Raw genomic sequence first — 23,885 nt, forward strand, 5'->3', positions numbered from 1 at the left:
CTGGTGGGTGCTGCTGTTGGCTATGCTTTGTCCCAGAACTCTCAAAAGGCCCGTGGTTTTGATAGAACACTGTACAGAAATGGCTGTCCTAGTTGTATGATCTTCTTATGCAACCTTGGCAGAAAAATCCCACTAAAGCTGGCAAAGGTCTTGAGGTCTGAAGAAAAATCAAAGCTAAAACTCATGAGGACAGGTGTCTTTCCCCAGAAACCAAACACAAAGCTACCTCCTGGGGAAGCTACAGTTAGCTTGTAGGTCTTGTGTGCAATGACAACTGCAATACAGCCAAATGTCAGATGGTTTCAGGTGATTAGATAGACAGGACACACCACTAGCTGAACTGGCTCTGCAGCAACATTGTAGGGTGAGGCTGCTCCCCCTACTCCTCAGGTGCAGAGGCCCAGGCTCGGAGCATGAAGGGACTTCCAACATGATGTGAACTGACAATGCAGACTAAACCCTGACCAGGGCTCATGATAGGGCCAGTGTTATAGTATATTTTTGCCCCACCCTGTATATATATATTTAATATGCAGTTATTTGGATGGAAAATAATACAATAATAATATAAGAATAAACTGTATTTTGTGTATTCACAAGTGTAAACCTAGTTGTACCCCATCCTGTATATATTTATTATATATATCAAATATACATTTGATTTTCTTTTTTTATTAAATTTATTGGGGTGACATTGGTTAATAAAATTAGTTGGCTTCAAGTGTACAATTCTATGATTCATCATCTGCATATTGCATTGTGTTTACCATCCAAAGTCAAGTCTTCTTCTGTCTCCATATATCTGATGCCCTTTATCCTTCCTACCCGACCCCTTCCTTTTCTTCCATCCTACGGTTGTCTGTATCTACAAATTTTTTCTAGTTTGTTCATTTGTTGCTTTTAGTTTTATATCTGACATATAAGTGAAATCATATGGTTCTTGACTTTTTCTGATGACTGACTTCACATAGCATGATTTCCCATGATCCATCCATGTTCTTACGAAGGGTAGTATTTCACCTTTTCTTGTGGCTGAGTAGTATTCCATTGTGGAGGTTTCTCAAAAAACTAAGAATAGAGTTAGCATATAACCCAGCAACTTCTCTTCTGGGTACTTACTTACCTGAAAAGCTTGAAAACATTTATTTGCAAAGATATATGCACCCTTATGTTCATTGCAGCATTATTCAGGTTAGTCAGTATATGGAAACTACCAAAGTGGCCTTTAATAGATGATTGGATAAAGAAGATGTGATGCATATTATTATATACTTTTTAAATGTCTGATGTTATCTCAGTTTCCAGCCTTGTTGGTTTACTAAGCAGCAGGCATATATATTTCTCTCTCTTCCTGAGCTGAAGTGAGGAGTTCTCATCTCCATTTTGCCCATGAGAAATCAAAGATTCAAAGATCCAGGTCTTTCCGGTGGAGATGTGGGCTCTGGACTGGCCATGCCTTTGGCTGAGTGACTTCTAAAGGGTGGTGCAGATGCTGAGAGGGCTGGGAGTGCCATCAGGAAAGAGCAGCTCAGACAGGGTTAGACTGACCTAGCAAGATACTGGAAAAACAATTCACTCCCACCATCACTGACCTGGCTCCTGTGGGACCCATGCTTCTGCAGCCACCTAGGTCTCAATGTGGATTTTCAGGCAGTACACCTGCACACACTGACCTCAGGGGTCAAACCTGCCTACTCCTATTCATCATCTTGCTGCTTTGCTTTCTGCTTGGCCCGTTAACAGGTTCTTAAATGGGAGCTTGTTTTCTGTAGGCTACAACCTCTGGAATTTGGGCAATCATGGTTTTAGAGAGACCAGCATGGCTGCAGGCATAGGATCTGTGGGAGATAGAAGGAAAGATAAAACTTCTCTCTACCTGGGCCAGCTCCCCATTAGCATGGAGGAAGAGGGGTGAGATAGAAGAGACAGGAGGAAGGGCTGAGCTGAGGGGAGGTCCAGGGAGGGAACAGTCATCCAGGAATGGCATCTCTGGTGAAGGGAGAGAGTGTCTGTCCACCTTGCAGGAGCAAGCCTCTGATCCCAAGACCCAGGGAGAGCAGTGAGGACAGCCCAGGCTGTGGGGGCTGCCACCACTCTTCCTTCCACTTCTCCCTCCCCCCATTCCTGAGCAAGTACAGCCATGTCCTCCCAGGCTTCTTTCCCCCCACTCAGCACTGTGCCTGTTCTTGCCCCAGAGTATATCTTGGCCAGAAGGTAACCTGGCTGTGAACAGCTGGACTGATTCTGGGAATGACAGGGGTCCAGAGAGAGAGAACCCTGTTTATTCAGCAGAAATGCTTTGTGTGTACAAAATTTGACCTAGGTTTTCCCAAGTCACCAGATGATAGATGTGTTTAGCTTGCAGATAAGAAAAAGGAAGAATCTGCACTGGACAGAGAACCATCTGTCCAGCCTCACAGTGGCCTGCTTCCCACTTCAGGCTCATAAGGACATGGCCCATGCCCAGAGAGAAGATAGCTAGCACCCAGTGTGCTCAAGCAAAGAGCCCTAACTTCCCTAGCCTGGCCCATTCTGTCTCCTTAGCAGGTGTAGGACTGCAGGGTCTAATGCATGACCCAGTGAGCAGCTTAGCTTAGCTGGTGCAAAGTTCAGCTGCACAGATCCAACTGGATGTGGGAAAATGTCAGTCCTGTTGGTTGAAATAGTATTCTGGGGACTCTTGCATAAGCGCTGGCTCAGATGGTAGGAACACAGGGCAGGGAGGCTATTCAGTGTAGGTTTCTTTCTGAAGTGCAGTCTACAGTAAAAGCCCCTGCATAGAAATGGCTGCTAGGTTGTTTTGTTTGTTTGTTTGTTTAATTTGAGCTCAGTTAGAGACGAGGAGCCTTTCTTAGAAGGTGTCATCTTTCTCAGGGTTCATAAGGGCATATTCAAGCCAATGTTGAAGACTGCAAAGGTCTGAAGACTGGAGAAGAGGTGGGTGGAAGAATAGGGTCGGGGGGAGCAAAAGAGAGGGTGAGAGGGCTAGGCAGTTAAGGCAGGTTGTGACCAGGGCACAGAGACCCTGAGTGTCTAACCAGAGGGTATGGGTGATGTTTTCAGTCCTTGGTTCCCTTCCAGGTGGTGGGCACAAATGGGTTTGCATCTGCAGGAAATGGTAGCTCTCTTCCCTGTCACTGGAGCCCACACTTCACAATGGCCCTATTCCTGAGGGCATTTTAGGAGCCTGAGCTGTCCAGCTCCACTCATGTACTCTTTCACGCTGGGACCTCATGGCTATTTGAGGACATGTTCCCTGGTCATACTGCTGGGTCAACCCCAAAGTTGCCATCAGTGCCATGGCCTGAGCCCCACCCTTCTTGAGAGGCCCATTTTCTAGTTACCAAGCAGAAGCTGTGCTCCTCCCTGTGTAATGTGAAGCAAGCCCTTCTCTCTCACCTGTGCCATGCTCTGCTACCAGAATGGCATGCATCGCGGCTTCCGTCTACCTGCAGCACTCCTTGGAAGTCTTTAATTCAAGCAGAGGGCCTGGCCTGGGACCAGAATGTCCCCATGCAATTCTCCCATCCCTTCACCTACAGCTTAATGTCACTTTGCCCTCTCAGCCATTTGATTTCAGCCATTCGAGCTCTGGTAGGACATGACCAGGGTGACCTGAACCTCAATGGTTGGCCCCACTGGTCCATAGCTAGGAATATGGCTGAGTTCTGAAGGCCAAAGAGAGTTTCTTAGAAGGTTGAGCTCAGAACCATTGGGATCAGATACTATGTCTTTTATCCATGTATTTTTGTAACATGCACTAAGCACTTCTGGGGCTAATACTTGTGGAAGGGAGGAAAATAATTAATATTGAGCAGAGGGAGAGGTTGAGCTGTAACACATCTTTAAATGGGGACCAGTTAATCCCATAGGAGCCCTGAACCTCATGCTCCCACAACACAGGTTGCGGGATGTCGCTGCTCTCTGGGAGGAGGAGCGCCCGCGGGTGAGACTGCTCTCTTCAGCAGAAGTCAGTTTCCGACAGGGTGGATTCCAGGTGGCCATCAACCAGTGGCACTTAGTGCTTGGGAGAAACAAGTCCTTCAGGTCCAAAGGGGAACCTGTGACTCATCACAGCCACTATTACAGTTTACCCCTTGCCTTGCCAAGCCATGTCTCAGGAAGGATTTTCTGTTAGAGGGGGATCTGGCTAATTAAGGCGCTAGGAAACTGTGCACACAGGAGGCTCCCAGGTGTTGGTAGCCAGCTTGGACAAGCTGGGTAGGTGGGGTCTCTGTGAAATCTCAGGGTGGCCAACCGAGTGTCATGGGAGATCTTTCAGACTAGTGGTTTGACCTAGATTTAGATGAAATGTAATTTTAAGAAACTTCTAAAATGAAAACAACAGGAATATAAAAATTACACAGCTTGGAGCAGCAGGACTGCCAACCTTGTATTAGGATTTCTGTATTAGTCAATTTTTATAATCACAAGTGATTAAAATCCAACAGAATTAATTCAAGGCAGGGGGGTGGGATTTGCTAGTTCCTGTAACTAGACCAAAGGAAGGAAGGATGGACCTGATGCAGGGAAGGTAGATCTCCCTCTCTCTCCATCTCTTGCCCTCTCTCTCCCTCTCTTGCCTTCTCTTTCCCCCTCTCTCACCTTTCCTCTACTCCTCACTCCCTTTCTCTCCCCTCCTCCATATTTGAGTTGCTTCATAGAAGAGGTGTGGCCCTTGAACAGGGAGAGCAATAGAGCAGCTTAGAGAAGAGAGGATGGCCGGGAGCACTTTCTGGCTCAAGGTTTCCCTTGAAGACCACCTAGCAGCCCAGCCCCTGCTGCCCACAGAGTTCGGACCTCAATGATCTTGGTGACAGAGGCTCAACTAGGGCTGCAGCACATCTGGGTTGTATGGCTGTTGTCAGGACCCTGATGGATGGAGGGTACTTGGCCTTTAACCCCAGTTGCTGGGATGTAGCTGAGGCACAGATCCAGAGGAAAGCTAGCAGGGATAGGAGCAGGGAGCTGTCATGTCCAGAATCTGATCTGGGCTCTCACAACTGGCTTTTCTCCCATCTCTATTGCTTTGTGCTGATTTTTTTTAACCTAGTAGATTATTCAGAATGTCTGGTCAGAGGTTCTGGCCAGGTGGTTCAGTGGATAAAGCATAGTCCCAGCACACTGAGGTCACAGGTTTGACTCTCGGTCAGGGCACATATGAGGAGCCACCAATGAGTGCAGAACTGTGTGGAACAGTGAGTTGATGCTTTTTGTGCTCTCTCTTCCTCTCTCCTTTCTTCTTTTTCTCTCTCTCAAATAAATAAAAAGTGGAAAAAAAAGAATGTCTGGTCAGAGGCAATAATGTCGTTCCTCTGGGTCATAGTCATATGACTTGGCAAGGCTCAGCATGGACAAAGTATGGCACTAGGGGGACTCACATGACTGCTTTGTGGGTTTTGGAATTTCAGGCCCACATAAGCCCCTTAATCTTGAGCACAGAGTAGACTGTGCCAGACAATGAGGGCACAGAAGACACTGCCACCAAGAGCCAAGGTCTGAGTATGGCCAACATTCACCCAGACATGCCAGCAAGTCTATGGACTGACCATTCTCTTCTGGTTACCACTGTTCTTTAATATCAGTGAAATTCTTCAGTGTATGAAACACAGTAGAGGAAAGAAATGGGGAGTTGAACTTTGGTTTAGGGAGCATGTACTATATGTTGCCTTGGAAATAGTCATACACTACCTACTTTAATTGACAAACACATTCTATGAAGCAGGCAACATTTTCTGCCATTTGTTAACCTGAGAAAAAAATGGGCTTAAGGATATCAAGTGATGGTTCTTGGCATCAATTCAATACAAACAGGAATCCCCAATTTGGGGTGTGGTGAAGAAGGAAATTTTGTTCAGTGAAAACAACTCAACAGTAATATAGCACAGCTGTGAGGACAGCAAAGCTGTGAGGTTGCCCTGGGCCAGGTCCTGATCAGCTAGACAGCTCCACTCAGAATGGCCTGTCCATTCCCCTCAGGTCTGCTCCCTTTCACTTCAGAGAGAAACCTTTGGTGTTTCACCCCAGCCAAAGAAAGCAGTCTTTGGTGAAACAGTGCTCCCAGAGCCAGAGGGGAGTACGCTTATATAGACAGAAGTCCCTTCCCCTGGTTCCTGCCAATGAGGACCTGAATATTCACACTTTGATAGATCTAAAGTCTCTATCCTCATTGGTTAGCGTAGAGCTGCTCTGATCGTTCATAGCTGGGCAGCTTTAGATTGGATGCAGAAAGCCTCAGCTCTATTGGTTGAAATAGGATTCCAGGAAACATTATAAGGGCTGCTCAGATGGCAAGGAAAATGCAGGTAAGCTGGTCAGCTCAGAGACTTCTCTATGAAGTGTGGTTTGCTGAGAGGTCCCTGTGCAGAAATGGTTGTTAGGCTCTGCCTTTTTTGTTTGTTTTGTTTTTAGCCCAGTTAGCCAGTAGGAAACCTTCTTAGTAAATGTCTTTTTTTTTAAATTTGCTTTCATGATTTGCAGGAGACATTATTAATGTGTCCTACCCTAGAGCTGGTGAGTGGCCAGGATTAAGATCTGAGCTGTCTGAAGCATGTGAGGGCCACACTGCCTGTCTCCACCTGTTGTGCCCCAGGCAGTCACTTAACAGTGCTGGGCCTATGGGCCAGGGTCCTCACTTGTAAATGGGGCTAACCAAAGCCTCTTGCTGCAAAGAGTAAGTAAAGTGTGAAGGGAGATGCATGTTACATATTGAGTGCTTCTTAGGATCTCAGCTAGTCACAGTATGCACTATCAGAGTTAACAGGGAAGTCTGTTTGCTTGTTTTCTATGTATTTATACAGGTGCCCTGGCACAGGGTCTAATGTGGACCACTGGCCTCTCATCCCACTAGTGCAGCACCTATTTCATCTACATGCAGGCGGTTCTGCAGAGACTCTGAAAGTAAAGCACAGAGGGCGCTAGACCTCAAAATCCCTGGGGTGCAGCCTCTGTTCTCCTGACCTTCGTAAACCAATTCCCAATGGATACAAGGCATGAGGACACATCTATAAGGTCACTCCAAGAATTCCTTGCTAAATGGACTAAAAAAAGGATGGGTGTAAGGAGAGAGGATGGTAAGCTGTCCAGGATTGGTAAAATGAGGAGCAGATCTGACCCAGGTCTTCCAAGGCTTAGTGATTTGACCAGGAGAATATTGTTAACATAGAGAAAACTGAGCCCTAAACCTCATGGCCTTTTTGTCAAACTTGGTGGGTCTAGTGGTATAAAGACATGAGCAGAAATCCTGCCCCTTTTCCCAGTTTGCATCCACCAAGAACTTAGAGACTTTATAGGTGTCAGGACCTCCTCCACCACATTGGGGGTCTGGGAAGTGAAGTCAACTTACATCTATCTATCTATCTATCTATCTATCTATCTATCTATCTATCTATCTATCTATCATCTATCATCTATCTATATCTATCTATCTATATTTTTAAAGAAGGTAGAGCCCAGATGCACCTCAAGTTATATATTTCTATTTCTTTCTTTCCCAAGAAAAGCACAACCAAAGGCGCCTAGTCATTCCACACCCTCTTTTCAAGGCCCATTAATGAGGAGCCTGGGGCCAAATCATAAACATGGCAAACTGCAACTGCCAAGGCCAGCTGTGTGAGGGTCACATTAAGGGGGAATTTCAGCAAAATGCTGCGTGGTTCCTAAATTCATACCAGATGAGTTCCAGAAGAATAAAGTTATTACAATAAAGCACCAGGGAATCAATCATGCTCTGCTGTAACCTCGGTGTACTTCATCATATGCACAAAGCACTTTATCCAAAGCCTTGAGGAGGATGCAGAATGTGTGGAGTTAAATGTGACAAGAAGCAGAGGGACAAAGAAGAGAAGGACAATGTTCCAGCTTGGATGGATTCAGAAGACCCTGGAGCTGACCTGAGTTCATGCAACCAATCCAGGTTAGATTTCAGGTTAGGAAACTCCAGTGGCGGATGGCAGGGGTCTGGCAAACAGCTTATTTTGTGACTTGTCAAATTGGAGGGGAGGGGTGCATCCCCTAATTTCCCAGCCTGCCTGAGACATGTCCCTGGGGCGGTCATCTTCCAGAGAGATAAGAAACAGGCTAAAAGCTGCAAAGAAGCTTGATAAGTTGTGACACATGGAACAGTTCTCTTTGTCTTTTCACACTGCTTTGATGTTCCCACTTTTTATAACTTTATTTTTCCTTCCAAATGCCTTCTAGCCATCTAAGAGAATTCTCCTGAGTGCTCAGGAACTGTAAGCTCCTTCCCTCACTTCTCCACCCCCAACTCCAGGCTCCTGACTTGCTGATGACCCTGCTCCTCCTCAGAGGAGAGTTCTTTCTCCTTTAGGCCAGTGACCTAGCCAGCCAGAAACAGAAACATGCAACAAATAACGTTTTATCTTATTGTACATAACAGAGCAACAGGGACAAGCTGGTGCTTGATTTCCGAACCCCACATGTATCATACAATGCATTGAATACTACATATGTTTGTGCAAATGCTTTTTGTCTGTTGCACATAATCTGTAAATGCTCTGTTTGGTGCAAAAGTTTCTTTGAATGAGCAAACTTTTTAAGGTATCTGAGACAACCTCGATAGTATTTTCATTGATGATTCAGGCTGATAAATGGCAATCCCCCTGAACATAAGTGGATTTGACTAAGATCATTGGGTCTATAATCTTCATTAAACATCAGGGTAGTTGACTCTTTTTCTACTGGCATGAAATTTCTGGTGGACTAGCACCTAAGCCACTGTAGTCACCCCACTGAACAATTTACCGAGTAGTTTCCAATCTCCCAGAGCCAGACCTACTTAGGGTCTTTCTCTGCCTAGGCACTCATATGCTCCAGCCCTTCCTCCATAAACTCTCCCAACTTGGCCAAACTGTGGTGTGCACACCCTGGGTCCTAGCACCCTGTTCTGAGTACTATACTCCTGCTTCAGGATATTGAGTAGAAACTTCCAGTCCTTTCCGATAAGACCCCGCTCTCAGCCTTGGAAATGGAGCTGGACCCCATGACCAAGCGAGATACTTGGAGTATTGGCTGATATTGGGCCATTGCCCCATTTGTCATTTTTGTATTAAGGTATTTATTATTATTATTAAATATTAAGTTAATGTTTAATTTAGCACTTAATGCTTCAATATTTGGAATAGTTGTCTGTAGTTTTTTTTTTTTCCTGTGCTATTTCTGAGATTTTGATATCAGAATTATATTAGCTTTTAAAATATAATCATGGGACTATTTTTCTTTTTTCTATTTTTCTGCTCTGGGTCAGATTAGATTCAATGTTTTAAAAAGCTCATCATGAAAAAGTTTGAATGAAGTAATTTATAGGATGTAGTTCTTTGACCACTGTTTTGGTTTGCTCTTTAGACTTTCTTATTTGTTTTTAAGTTTATTTTAATCATTTGTATTTTCTTAGAAAAGGTTCAGAGTCATTAATATGTTTGAATAATTCTGTTCTTTTTTTATATCCACATTTAGATATTTGTGCTTTCTCTTACTCTATATTTTTCCTTCTTTCTTCCTTCTTCCTTTTCTTTTATTAGTTTATTTTTGTTTTTTCTTTAATGAACTAATTAATATTCTATTCTATTCTATTCTATTCTATTCTATTCTATTCCCTTCCAGAGAACCACCTTTTATATCCTTATTAATTATACGCTTTTTTTTCATTTCAGCTTCTTAATTCACTTATGATTCTATGCTTAATATTATTTTCGTGACAATTTAAAAAATTTTATTGAATAGAATTTTTAGTTCACTTGTCTTTATTTTTTCATTTGTATGACTATGAATATTAATGGCTATACATTTTTCTATGATTGCAGCTATAACCACATCACAAAGATTTTGATGAGAAGAGTTGTTTTAAGGAAATTTCATGAGCTGTCTTACGGTTTTCTGGGTCAAAAATGTACTTTAAGGGAGAATTTTTATCACTCCAAAATTGTTTCCCACTGTTACTGGCAATGACTAAACTTTTACTATATATTTTTAGTTTGACTCTATTGATGTAAGAGAAAGTGATTCTGCTGTTTTCATTTTAATTTTTGAGATTTTCTGTGTAAAATAATATAAGAAAGTGGGCAAAAAAAGAATGTAAACTTTCTGTTTGTAAGGCATGGAAACATTTATATATAAACATGATTTGTATAAATGTGTTCAATCGAATTAATTATATTATTTAGAGTTTCTATCTTTTACCCTTCCTTAGTTTCTTGACATACAGGATTGAGTGAGGTAGCTACATTAAAGTCTTCTAATAATTTTGTGTTTTGCCAAATTTATTTTTTATTTACCCTGGCCCTTGCTTGATTTATTAATGCTATGCTGTTTAATAAATAAAAGTTTTGACAGCTATATCTTTATTGTTTGCTAACAATTTAAAAATATTATATAATATTTCATATTTTTAGATTGAATATTTGTGTTGAGTACAATATTTTTATATTGAGTATAATTCAATATTTTTATGACATAATTTTCTTTTCTTGGCCCTGAATGTAACTACATAAATATGATATTTTTTTAAAATAATTTTATTTTTTTAATGGGGTGACATCAATAAATCAGGATACATATATCCAAGATAACATATCCAGGTTATCTTGTCGTTCAATTATATTGCATACCCATCACCCAAAGTCAGATTGTCCTCTGTCACCTTCTATCTAGTTTTCTTTGTGCCTCTCCCCCTCCCCCTTTCCCTCTCTCTCTCCCCCCCTACCCCCATAACCACCACACTCTTATCAATGTCTCTTAGTCTCAATTTTATGTCCCACCTACGTATGGAATAATGCAGTTCCTGGTTTTTTCTGATTTACTTATTTCACTTTGTATAGTGTTATCAAGATCCCACCATTTTGCTGTAAATGATCCGATGTCATCATTTCTTATGGCTGACTAGTATTCCATAGTGTATATGTGTCACTTCTTCTTTATCTAGTCATCTATTGACGGGCTTTTTGGTTGTTTCCATGTCCTGGCCACTGTGAACAATGCTGCAATGAACATGGGGCTGCATGTGTCTTTACGTATCAATGTTTCTGAGTTTTTGCTGGGTCATAAGGTAGTTCTATTTTCAGTTTTTTGAGGAACCACCATACTTTCTTCCATAATGGTTGTACTACTTTATATTCCCACCAACAGTGTATGAGGGTTCCTTTTTCTCCACAGCCTCTCCAACATTTGCTTTTACCTGTCTTGTTAATAATAGCTAATCTAACAGGTGTGAGATGGTATCTCATTGCAGTTTTGATTTGCATTTCTCTAATAACTAAAGAAGACGAGCATCTTTTCATATATCTGTTGGCTATTTGTATTTCTTCCTGGGAGAAGTGTCTGTTCATGTCCTCTTCCCATTTTTTTATTGGATTGTTTGTTTGTTGTTGAGTTTTATGAGTTCTTTGTATATTTTGGATATTAGGCCCTTATCTGAGCTGTTGTTTGAAAATATCATTTCCCATTTAGTTGGCTGTCTGTTTATTTTGTTATCAATTTCTCTTGCTGAGCAAAAACTTCTTAGACAGATGCAGTTCCATTCATTAATTTTTGCCTTCACTTCTCTTGCCTTTGGATTCAAATTCATAAAATGCTTTTTATTTATTTATTTTTTTAATAAATTTTTATTAATGTTAATGGGATGACATTAATAAATCAGGGTACATATATTCAAAGAAAACATGTCTAGGTTATCTTGTCATTAAATTATGTTGCATACCCCTCGCTCATAGTCAGATTGTCCTCCGTCACCCTCTATCTAGTTTTCTCTGTGCCCCTCCCCCTCCCCCTAACTCTCTCCCTCCCTCCCTCCTATGTCTTCCCTCTCCCCACCCCTGGTAACCACCACACTCTTGTCCATGTCTCTTAGTCTCGTTTTTATGTTCCACCAATGTATGGAATCATGTAGTTCTTGTTTTTTTCTGATTTACTTATTTCACTCCGTATAATGTTATCAAGATCCCACCATTTTGCTGTAAATGATCTGATGTCATCATTTCTTATGGCTGAGTAGTATTCCATAGTGTATATGTGCCACATCTTCTTTATCCAGTCTTCTATTGAAGGGCTTTTTGGTTGTTTCCATGTCTTGGCCACTGTGAACAGTGCTGCAATGAACATGGGGCTACATGTGTCTTTACGTATCAATGTTTCTGAGGTTTTGGGGTATATACCCAGTAGAGGGATTGCTGGGTCATAAGGTAGTTCTATTTTCAGTTTTTTGAGGAACCACCATAATGGTTGTACTACTTTACAGTCCCACCAACAGTGGATGAGAGTTCCCTTTTCTCCGCAGCCTCTCCAACATTTGCTATTACCCGTCTTGTTGATAATAGCTAATCTAACAGGGGTGAGGTGGTATCTCATTGTAGTTTTGAATTGCATTTCTCTAATAACTAATGAAGCTGAGCATCTTTTCATATATCTGTTGGCCATTTGTATTTCTTCCTGGGAGAAGTGTCTGTTCATGTCCTCTTCCCATTTTTTTATTGGATTGTTTGTTTGTTTGTTGTTGAGTTTTATGAGTTCTTTGTAAATTTTGGATATTAGGCTCTTATCTGAGCTGTTGTTTGAAAATATCATTTCCTATTTAGTTGGCTGTCTGTTTAATAAAATGCTTTTTAAAACCCAGGTCTATGAGTTTAGTACCTATGTCTTCTTCTATGTACTTAATTGTTTCAGGTCTTATGTTTAGATTTTTGATCCACTTGAGTTAATTTTAGTACAGGGGGACAAACTGTAGTCCAGTTTCATTCTCTTGCATGTGGCTTTCCAGTTTTCCCAGCACCATTTATTGAAGAGGCTTTCTTTTCTCCATTGTGTGTTGTTGGCCCCTTTATCAAAAATTATTTGACTATATATATGTGGTTTTATTTCTGGGTTTTCTATTCTGTTCCATTGGTCTGAGTGTCTATTTTTCTGCCAATACCATGCTGTTTTGATTGCTGTGGCCCTATAATATAGTTTAAAGTCAGGTATTGTAATGCCTCCAGCTTCATTCTTTTTCTTTAGGATTGCTTTGGCTATTCGGGGTTTTTTATAGTTCCATATAAATCTGATGATTTTTTGCTCCATTTCTTTAAAAAATATCATTGGAATTTTGATGGGAATTGCATTAAATTTGTATATTGCTTTGGGTAATATGGCCATCTTGATTATATTTATTCTTCCTAACCAAGAACAGGGGATATTCTTCCATCTCATTATATCTTTTTCAATTTTCTTTAACAATGGTATATAGTTTTCATTATATAAGTCCTTTACATTCTTTGTTATGTTTATTCCTAAGTATTTTATTTTTTTTGTTGCAATCGTGAAGGGGATTGTTCTTTTTAGTTTGTTCTCAGTTGTTTCATTGTTGGCATATACAAAGGCTATTGACTTCTGTATGTTAATTTTGTATCCTGCGGCCTTACTGTATTGGCTTCTTGTTTCTAGTAGTCTTTTTGTGGATTCTTTGGGATTTTCGATGTATAGGATCATATCATCTGCAAAAAGTGATACCTTTACTTCTTCTTTTCTGATATGGATGCCTTTTATTTCTTTGTCTTGTCTGATTGCTCTGGCTAGAACCTCTAGTACCACATTAAATAAGAGTGGAGAGAGTGGACAATCCTGTCTTGTTCCTGATTTAAGGGGGAAAGCCTTCAGTTTAGTGCCATTTAATATGATGTTAGCTGATGGTTTATCATATATGGCCTTTATCATATTGAGATATTTTCCTTCTATACCCATTTTGTTGAGAGTCTTAAACATAAAATTGTGTTGTATTTTATCGAAAGCCTTTTCTGCGTCTATTGATAAGATCATGTGGTTTTTGTTCTTTGTTTTGTTGATATGGTGTATCATGTTAACCGTTTTACGTATGTTGAACCATCCTTGAGATTCAGGGATGATTCCCACTTGATCATGATGTATTATCTTTTTAATATGTTGTTGTATTCGATTTGCTAGTGTTTTGTTTAGTATTTTAGCATCTGTATTCATTAGAGATATTGGTCTGTAGTTTTCTTTTTTTGTGCCATCCTTGCCTGGTTTTGGTATGAGGGTTATGTTGGCCTCATAAAATGTGTTTGAAAGTATTGTTTCTTCTTCAATTTTTTGGAAGACTTTCAGTAGAATAGGAACCAAGTCTTCTTTGAATGTTTGATAAAATTCGCTGGTATAGTTGTCTGGGCCTGGACTTTTATTTTTGGGGAGGTTTTTAATGTTTTTTTCTATTTCTTCTCTACTAATAGGTCTGTTTAGGTTTTCTGCTTCTTCTTGACTCAGTCTAGGGAGGTTGTATTGTTCTAGGAATTTATCCATTTCTTCTAGGTTGTTGAATTTAGTGGCATAAAGTTTTTCATAGTATTCTACAATAATTCTTTGTATATTGACAGTGTCCGTGGTGATTTCTCCTCTTTTGTTTTGGATTTTGTTTATATGAGTTCTTTCTCCTTTTTCCTTGGTAAGTCTTGCCAAGGGTTTGTCAATTTTGTTGATCTTTTCAAAGAACCAGCTCCTTATTCTATTAATTTTTTCTATAGTTTTTCTGTTCTCTATTTCATTTATTTCTGCTCTGATTTTTATTATCTCCTTTCTTCGGCTGGTTTTGGGTTGTCTTTGTTCTTCTTTTTCTAGTTCCTTAAGGTGTGAAGTTAAGTGGTTCACTTGGGCTCTCTCTTATTTGTTCATATATGCCTGAAGTGATATGAACTTCCCTCTTATCACTGTTTTTTCTGCATCCCATAGATTCTGATATGTTGTATTGTCATTTTCATTTGTCTGTTTATATCTTTTGATCTCTGCACTTATTTCTTCTTTGACCCATTCATTTTTTAAAAGTATGTTGTTTAGTTTTCACATTTTTGTGGGATTTTTTCCCTCTTTTTTGCAGTTGAATTCTAGTTTCAGGGCTTTATGATCAGAAAATGTGCTTGGTACAACTTCGATTTTTCTGAATTTGCTGATGTTGTTTTTGTGGCCCAACATATGGTCAATTCTTGAGAATGATCCATGTACACTGGAGAAAAATGTATACTCAGTCACTTGGGATGAAATGTTCTGTAGATATCTATCATATCCAGGTGCTCTAATGTTTTGTTTAAGGCCATTATATCTTTTTTAATTCTCTGTTTGGATGACCGATCTAGAGCCGTCAGCAGTGTATTGAGGTCTCCAAATATGATTAAATTTTTTCAGTTTTTGTTTTAAGGTCAATAAGTAGCTGTCTTATATATTTTGGTTCTCCTTGGTTTGGTGCATATATATTAAGAATTGTTATGTCTTCTTGATTCAGTGTCCCCTTAGCCATTATGAAATGGCCATTTTTGTCTCTGAGTACTTTTGCTGTCTTGTAATCTGCATTATCAGATATGAGTATTGTACGCCTGCTTTTTTTTGGATGTTATTTGCTTGGAGTATTGTTTTCCAGCCTTTCTCTTTGAATTTGTTTTTATCCTTGTTACTTAGATGAGTTTCTTGTAGGCAGCATACAGTTGGGTTTTCTTTTTTAATCCATTCTGCTACTCTGTGCCTTTTTATTGGTGAGTTTAATCCGTTTACATTTAGTGTAATTATTGACACTTGTAAGTTCCCTATTGCCATTTTATACATTGCTTTCTGTTAGTTTTGTGTCTTGTTTGATCCTTCTCTTTCATTTTCTATCTTTTGTTTTTATTTGGTTGTATTCCATACATCTTTTCTCTGTTGCTATCTTTTTTAAATCATGTGCTTCTGTGGTGGTTTTTTCAATGGTGCTTACCTTTAAGTATAAATATGATATTAATACCCATATTTCTATTATGCACATTGAACTGGAATATTTTTACTCTTTATTTTACTGTCAACCTTTCTCAGTTACTTTATTTTAATTGAATATTTTAATAGAATGCATGTGATTTGTTTTTATATTATTTTGTTTTGGTCATGATTAATAGCCTTTTGTATAAGTTAAGCTTATACATTTATATGAATTGCATAAATTATATGCTGTAAGTAAAACACAGCTTTAGTGTTCTATTTTAATGCTTACTTGGTGTTTTTAATTTTATTTTTTACGTTTTGGATTATGCTCTGTTATTTTCCCACCTCAAAAACGATCACCAGGGATTTGGAGAAAAAAATAGTTGATTTTTAGTATTATTATTATATAACCTAAAATAATAAAATTACAGATAGTTAAAAGATTTAAATATTGGTGCAAACTTAAATTAGAAAAATGCCTTGTGGCTCTAAACATTCTGTGATTTGATTTTAGCACCCCCCCACTCAATTAGAATAACCTGTATTCTATTGTTACAGTCAAATGTCTCTTGACTTCACCCCTCATCTGTGAAACCCGCACAGAAATTAAAGTTCCTATTTGGTGTCCAGTCTTTCTGCCTATGCTGATTGGCATAAGGTGGGAGGAGCTAAAATAAGATTTTACTCTTTACTTTCACAGGAGCACCTGGTCCTTACTCCTCTGAACTGGAGGTATTGGGAACACTCAGAATTCTTTCCCTCAGCTACACAAATCTGTCCTAGATGTGTTCTATGTGTGATTGTTATGTGAAGACCTCTGTATCTGAGCAAAGTCCCATGTAGTCTATCTGAGGGCTAGCCTACAGAGGTTGGAGAATGAAGTGAGATTTGCTGTAAAGATGATTTCTTTTTCTAGCTTGAGTTATTTTGGTTCATTTGAGGAATTACTAGGCAGAAAGCTTGGCAACATTTCTTTGAAATGCCATTTTTAATTATTTCCACATTTTTCTGTCTTCTCCAGAATATGACTCTTTGAAGCAGGAGTAGTGTCATTGGCATGTTAGAGGCTCTAGCACCTAGCCTAATATTCTGTAGAACAGAAAGGCTCAGGGTGTTTTTGGAAGCCCATGTGCAGGATAAACCATTAAATGGGAGCCTCAGGTCTGCAGCACAGAAAGTTGATGGGCAGGTTCTGAATTCCTGTCATGATTGCTACCAGCTAGGCCATATGTACTTTCTTTGTTACAAAAACCCAATTCAGACACAAAGACCCTTTGTTTAACTTTAATCATTATTTAGTGCTTTTTTGAGATAAGAAGCTGTTGGTTATGTTATGTGAAATAAGCCAGACACATAAAGACAAATATCACATGATCTCACTTATGTTTGGAATTTTTTTAAAAAGTTGCATTCATAGAAGTAGAGAGTAGAATTGATATTGTTTTTGATGCTGGTTCCGATATGGTTCTGTTGTGGTGTCAAAAAGAAGGAATTTCAGGCAACTGCATTTGGAGAAGCTGAGGGTGTTACAGTAAGATTTACTCAGAGTTGAAATAGAAGATTTCTCACAGGCTTTCAATGTCTCATCCTATCAAACAGAAGTCCCATCTTGTCTTCATTAAGCCCAGTATCAAGAGCAAAGTCCAGCTATTCTGCACTGTTGCTTAGCCCATATCAAAACTTAGTCCAGTCCAGGAGCTGCTCAAAGCCTGTACTTGGGAAACCATCCAGCTGCCAGCCCAGGTGGCATGGCTGCAAATGGGGCTAACGCACATGCCCAAGCAGGAAAGCAGTGAGAAGGGCATAAAGGGCAAAGAGGCAAAAGGGCTGGCTTACTGTTTAGCTTCTATTTATATTTTGGACTGGGAAGGACTAAGTTTTCTTAAACCAACCAATCACTTTCTTTAAAATTTCATTGGGCTTGTGCTTGTTCCTCCCACTAACCAATCAGATCCTTCTTCTAGGCTAGATAGACAGGCCTATATGTTTGCCGTACAGACTGCTACTGCCCATGCCTTAAAGATTCCTTCCAAACCTGAGTCCAGAGGGTTGAGGGCTCAGTGGACACTGAGAGCACAATGGATTCCTAGAATGTGTAATTGGGCCCGTGGATATTTTAGCCTCCTAGCAAAGTAAGCTAAATGGGACGCTGAAGCTTCTTACTGAAGCAGGTTTTCCAGTTTTATAAACTGTGATATCCAACTCCCTTTGCTCTCTTTCTCCATCAATATGTAGCTACCTGCCTACCTTTAACAACATGGTGGTTTCCAAGAGCTAGGAAGGTAAAGAGAATGAGGAGATCAACATCAAAGAGTACAAAATGTCAGTCATATAGGATGACTAAGTTCTAAAGATACAATGTTCTGGATAATAACTATGGTCAATAATAAAGCATTGTATACTTGAATTTGCTCAGAGTGTGTCTCAGGCGCTCTTTTTACAAACAGAAGCACACACAATGCTTCACTGTATGAAGAAGCTGGATATAAGAATTACCTTGACTGTGTCCCTATCAAAATATCATGTTACACATTTTAAATATACACAATTTTTATTACAGATAACTAAATATTAAAAATACTTCACAATATAAGAGAATGATTCAGCACAGGGATTTTGGTAGCCGTCTTCCTGTGTTTGTCACAGACTCTCCTCAGACAATTCCAGTCCATTCAGCCCTCCCTCTGCCAGAGCTCACTACTTGCAGAAAGGTGCACCCACAATACGGTGTACAGAGATGTGTTGTAGAACTGAGCACCTGAAACCTGTATAATTACGTTAACCACTATCACCCTAAATAAATCCAAATAATAAAAAAAGAACTGGGAAAAAATATCTCACAATTAGAAATGTTTTATTCAAAACAGAAAAGATTTACTTCTTTAAAGCAAGCATTTAAAAACATGTAAGGCACATTTTCTGTGATCTTGATTTTATTTTGAAAAAGTCCAGAAATTCCTTGGGGAGACTAATTAATGGCCAATATTCAGAATGGAAATTTAACTTTCATTAAAGATCCATGTCAATTAATTTTATATTGACAGTACTTTGCCTCTGGAGCAATAACACTGTGTTCAAGAGCCCCAGCCATCTGGGAAGCAGCCTCCATGTGACATTCACAGTTGCATGGCTCTGGTGTCTCATGAGAAATTTTCTCCTCTTGGTGAAGTTGTTTAAATTTTTATTTTTATATAGCTTGCATGCTGACCAGATTTCCAAATTTTCATTGTGAGGGCATAAACGCCTTACTAAAATGTAGATTGCCCCTCCTATTGATGGAATTGAATCTCCTGAGAATTGATGTCCATTTTTTTTCCAAAAGAAATTGCTGTCCTAAATTTGAAAGACTACTCTTAGATTGCATTTTAATAACCCTGAAAAATGCAAAAATCACATTTGCTTTTCTTTTTCTTCTCTTCTTCTCTCCCTGGCTTAGTAGTCATGAATGATCAGTGGATTAATAAATATAAAGGAATTGCTGTTCCACCAGTAAGAAGATAATTCTGTTCAAGACTATTTTCTTTATTTGGTAATTTTTCATTGTTTAGATAGAAGCAAAAGATGGATTAAAAAGATAAAAGCCACCAATCTAATACACAATATTAGGAATAGTGTTACTTGTTATTAATTAATATACCACATTATGTAGGTTTTACTTTGGTTAGCAAAGTTTTATCAAGTATTTATGATATTTTTGTTGTAATCCCCTGGCAACTATTCACTTGAAGAACTAGCTAGACACAGAACTGAAAGATAAATGAAATTATTTATAAAAATTATTCTATGACTAAACAACTTCTGGAGTAAAAGGAGGAAGTACTGACTTTTGCATAGTTAAGGTACAAAGGCAACTGTGGATGCTGGTCTCAAGTGGCACTCTTGCGTCCAGCCAGTCGCCCTTGGCCGCCTTCCAGCTGTCTATAGACTAAGTGGAAAAAAGTCTTTACTTAGTCTATTTTTTTATTTTATCTCTTCTATTGAAATACATAGATTTTAAAAACTTATATATTTTAAAAATTTATAAGATTTTAAAAACTCTCTTAATACGTGCATTAGGTTTTACAATATACATTTTAAAATAATCTGAGTCTACTTCAAATAATATTAACCACCTCGTATGTTATATAAGAATTTTTATTCCCAATATTTCCTCCTATTGTCATATATATTACTTTTAAAAAAGCTATAAAACACAATAAATTGTTACTATTATTGCTTTAACTATTTAGTTACCTTTTAGAACAATTAAAAATAGTAAAATAGATTTTATTTTATCTTCATTTATTCCATTTCCAGTGCTCTTCATTCCCAATTTTCTAACCTATCTTATACTCTTCTCCTTCTTCCTAAAGGTCTTACTTTAACATCTCTTTTGGAAGTCTGCTAGGGTGAAGTATCTCAGTTTTGTTTGTCTGGAAAGTCTTTAATTTTTCTTCATTTTTGGAGGATATTTTTGTCAGCTATACAATTCTGTGCTGACAGTTTTTTTTTTCTCCAGCATTTAAAAAATATCACTATATTGTAATTGTTTCTGATGAGAGATCTGTTGTAATTTTTTAACTTGGTTCGTCTGTAGGTAATGTGGCTTCTTCTCTGTTTTCAAGACTTTTTCTTTGCTTTTGATTTTCAGCAATTTGAATATATGTTTAAGTGTTTTTGTTTGTTTCTTTTGTGTTGTTTTATGTTTATCCTGCTTGGTGTTTTGTGAGCTTCTTGGATCTATGATTTGGTATCTGTCATTAATTTGGGAAAATGCTTGTTATTAGATGCATTTTCTTTAAATATTTCTTCTACTTCATTGTCTTTTTCTTCTCCCAGATCCTAACTCTGCATGTTTTAAAATATTTTATATTGTTTCACAGCTCTTGAGAGTACTTATTTATTTATTTTTTACTCTTCATTTCTCTTTGCATTTCAGTTTAGATAACTTCTATCAGCCTATCTTTGAATTCACTGATTCTTTCTTCAGCTGTGTCATATCCATTGACATCTTACCTATGTTGAAAGCATTCTTCATCCATGCTACTGTGCTTTTCATTTCTAGCATTCTACTGGATTCTTTCTTAGAATTTCTGTCTCTGCTGAAATTACCTATCTTTCATGCATGTCATACATTTTCTTCAGAACCTTTAACATATTAATCATAGTTATTTTAAATTGCTAGCCTTACCATTTCAACTGTGTGTCATATCTCATTCTGGTTCTGGTACTTCTCTTTGTCTCCTGCAGTATGTTTTTCTTGCTTTTTAAAATATGCTTCCTGTTTTTGTTGTTGTTGGTAGTAAATATATTTTTTATGCTTTGATATGAGCATGTCTTTCTTTGGGTTGCGGCTTTATTATTATTTATTTGTGTTATAATAGTCAGAAGTCGGATTGGGCTTAAAGTCTGTTGTTCCTCTGGTTACCACAGTGCACCAGAGACTTCAGATTCCCTTGCTGATGCCTTGTGCTAGGGCATGGGCTAATCTTCCACTATATGTGCCATACTTGGTTTGAGATCTAGTTGGTTGGTGTTGGGTCTTTGCTTTGTATTACTTCCCAGAGAAAATCTGTTTGTTGTCATTCTCCCAGATAGAGTCCATGGTTACTTGTACTCAGTGTTTGTTAGCATGGTGGTGGGGAGTGGACAGATGGGTGATCTCTGATGTTCTGGTTAAGTCTTAGTCCTAGATAGGCATAGTGAAGCTGGGTTTCAGGGCTGCAGTCTTAACAAGTGTTTCTTTAACTCCTCCAGCTCTAAGGCTAGATAGATCCAGATTATTTCTGGCCTTCTCTAGGGACAGAGACATACTTCTGCTGCTCCATTCTCCCAGCTGCTGTGGGTTTCTGCCATGCCCAAGGTGGCAGTGTGCACTGTTCTCGTTTGGAAGATTGAGGCTGCTGTGCCCCTTCTCTGTCAGGCATGCTGAGTGAGACTTTCACAGTATTCTTCAAGTATTCCCCATACCCAGTGGGGCTCATGGAGGAAAAGCATGCAAGAGACTGTCTACACCCCCTACGTCTACATTTGCTCCCTGCTGCCCCGGGATTCACTTTCTCATGCTAGCTCAGATGTTGTATTCATTAATTCATTAGAATTTTCGAGTTAAAACTTCTTGCCAGCTTATATGAAGCCTGGTGGTGTCTGCATGCATCTGTGTCTCCCCAGATTTGGGGCTAGTTGCTTGGCCTGTATCCTCCACTCTCTGATGGCTTTCATTCAGGAAATGCCATTAATATTAAGTTTCTCTAGCTGTTTTCTGATTGCAGGGGTGATTCTTCAGATATGTCCATCCCTTGAGCTGAAACTGGAGACCCTGTCCTCAAATCTAAACATGTAGAATGCAGTCCTTTCTCAGATACACATACCAAAACTACTGCTTTCTTCTTTCTCCTAGAAAGGAGATCTATGTGAACTGGCCTGTGAGGATTTGCTCTCTTTTTGAAAAACACATCTGCACATGTTTATGCTTGCCAGAAACCTCAAGTTGTTCAGCCAGTCTCCTGAGCACTGTAGTGTTCTCATTTTGGGAAAACTTTGGAAAATAAGAATGAAGATTGAGTTGTGCTTTAACCAAAACTAATGTGTTCAGACATGAGAGGTGCTGGCTGGAAGAGTCATTACAAATGGAGCAGTGCCAATGCAAGAACCAGGCGGGGCTGCTGGGATTGTCGAGTTGAACCCAAGAGGGGCTTGTGATTGGCCTGGGACTGAAGCAAGGGCTCAGGGTAGGTGGAGTTCTTGTGACAGTGTTTAGGGAAAGGAAGTGAAAGCTTCTTCTTTAATCTGTGTCATAAACTCCCTCAGCAATGTTGTTTGTAGGAAGTGATAGAACAAATATTATTTAAGCAACAGTGTGTGGAGATTAGGAGATTAACTCTGTCCAGCCAAAGAATTTAATTTCACCTGAGGGAAGTGAATTTGTCCAGTTGTTGAAGCAAGTTAAATAAGCCAGCTCAGGAAGGGACTTTAAACTGTTTGCCATGTACCCTTGCCAAGGGAATGATGAAAAAAGTGCCCTTCCCAAAAGACCAGAGGAGAGCAGAGAGTTGGGATTCAGAGGATAGGAATTTAGAGATCATCTTATACATTCTCTGTATATTAGTTTGTTAAGGTTGCAGTAACCAAATACTGCAGAATGGTGGCCTAAATGGCTGAAATTTGTTCTCTCACAGTTCTGGAGTATGAAACTGAGGCGTCAGCAGGGTGGTTTCTGGTGAAGGCTGTGAGGGAAGGTCTGTCTCGGCTGGAAGATGGGCATCTTCTCTCATGTCTTCACATTGCCTACCCTTCAGGTCTGTCTCAGTGTCCAAATGTCATCTAGTTATAAGGACTCCCATCGTGTAGGATTAAAGCCTATTCTACTGCAATCTGACCTCATGCTGATTTAACTAATTCTATCTGTAAAGACCTCACAGTATTTCCAAATAAGATCACATATTGAGATAGTGGGATTATGTCCTCAACATACAAATTTTTAAAAGGCACATTTCAAATCATTAGACTCCTCATGTTAGGCCTGTATTGTCGAGTCTCAGAAGAAGAGTGAGGGTGGATGGGAGTATTCAAAGACAGATATTTACTGAGGACCAATCATGTGGCAGTATTTGGGGCTAGCACCATGGTCTAATCCAGTGGTCCCCAACCTTTTTTGGGCCATGGATGGGTTTAATGTCAGAAAATATTTTTACGGACCAGCCTTTAGGGTGGGATGGATAAATGTATCACGTGACTGAGACAAGCATCAAGAGTGAGTCTTAGGCCCTGGCCGGTTGGCTCAGTGGTAGAGCATCGGCCTGGCGTGCAGAAATCCCGGGTTCGATTCCTGACCAGGGCACACAGGAGAAGTGCACACCTGCTTCTCCATCCCTCCCCCTCTCCTTCCTCTCTGTCTCTCTCTTCCCCTCCTACAGCCGAGGCTCCACTGGAGCAAAGATGGCCCGGGTGCTGGGGATGGCTCCTTGGCCTCTGCCCCAGGCGCTAGAGTGGCTCTGGTCGCAACAGAGCGACACCCCGGAGGGGCAGAGCATTGCCCCCTGGTGGGCAGAGCGTCGCCCCTGGTGGGCGTGCTGGGTGGATCCCGGTCAGGCGCATGCGGGAGTCTGTCTGACTGTCTCTCCCCATTTCCGGCTTCAGAAAAATACAGAAAAAAAAAAAAAGAGTGAGTCTTAGATGGATGTAAC

Source organism: Saccopteryx leptura, chromosome 9 (assembly GCF_036850995.1).
Source record: "Saccopteryx leptura isolate mSacLep1 chromosome 9, mSacLep1_pri_phased_curated, whole genome shotgun sequence".
NCBI lineage: Eukaryota > Metazoa > Chordata > Mammalia > Chiroptera > Emballonuridae > Saccopteryx > Saccopteryx leptura.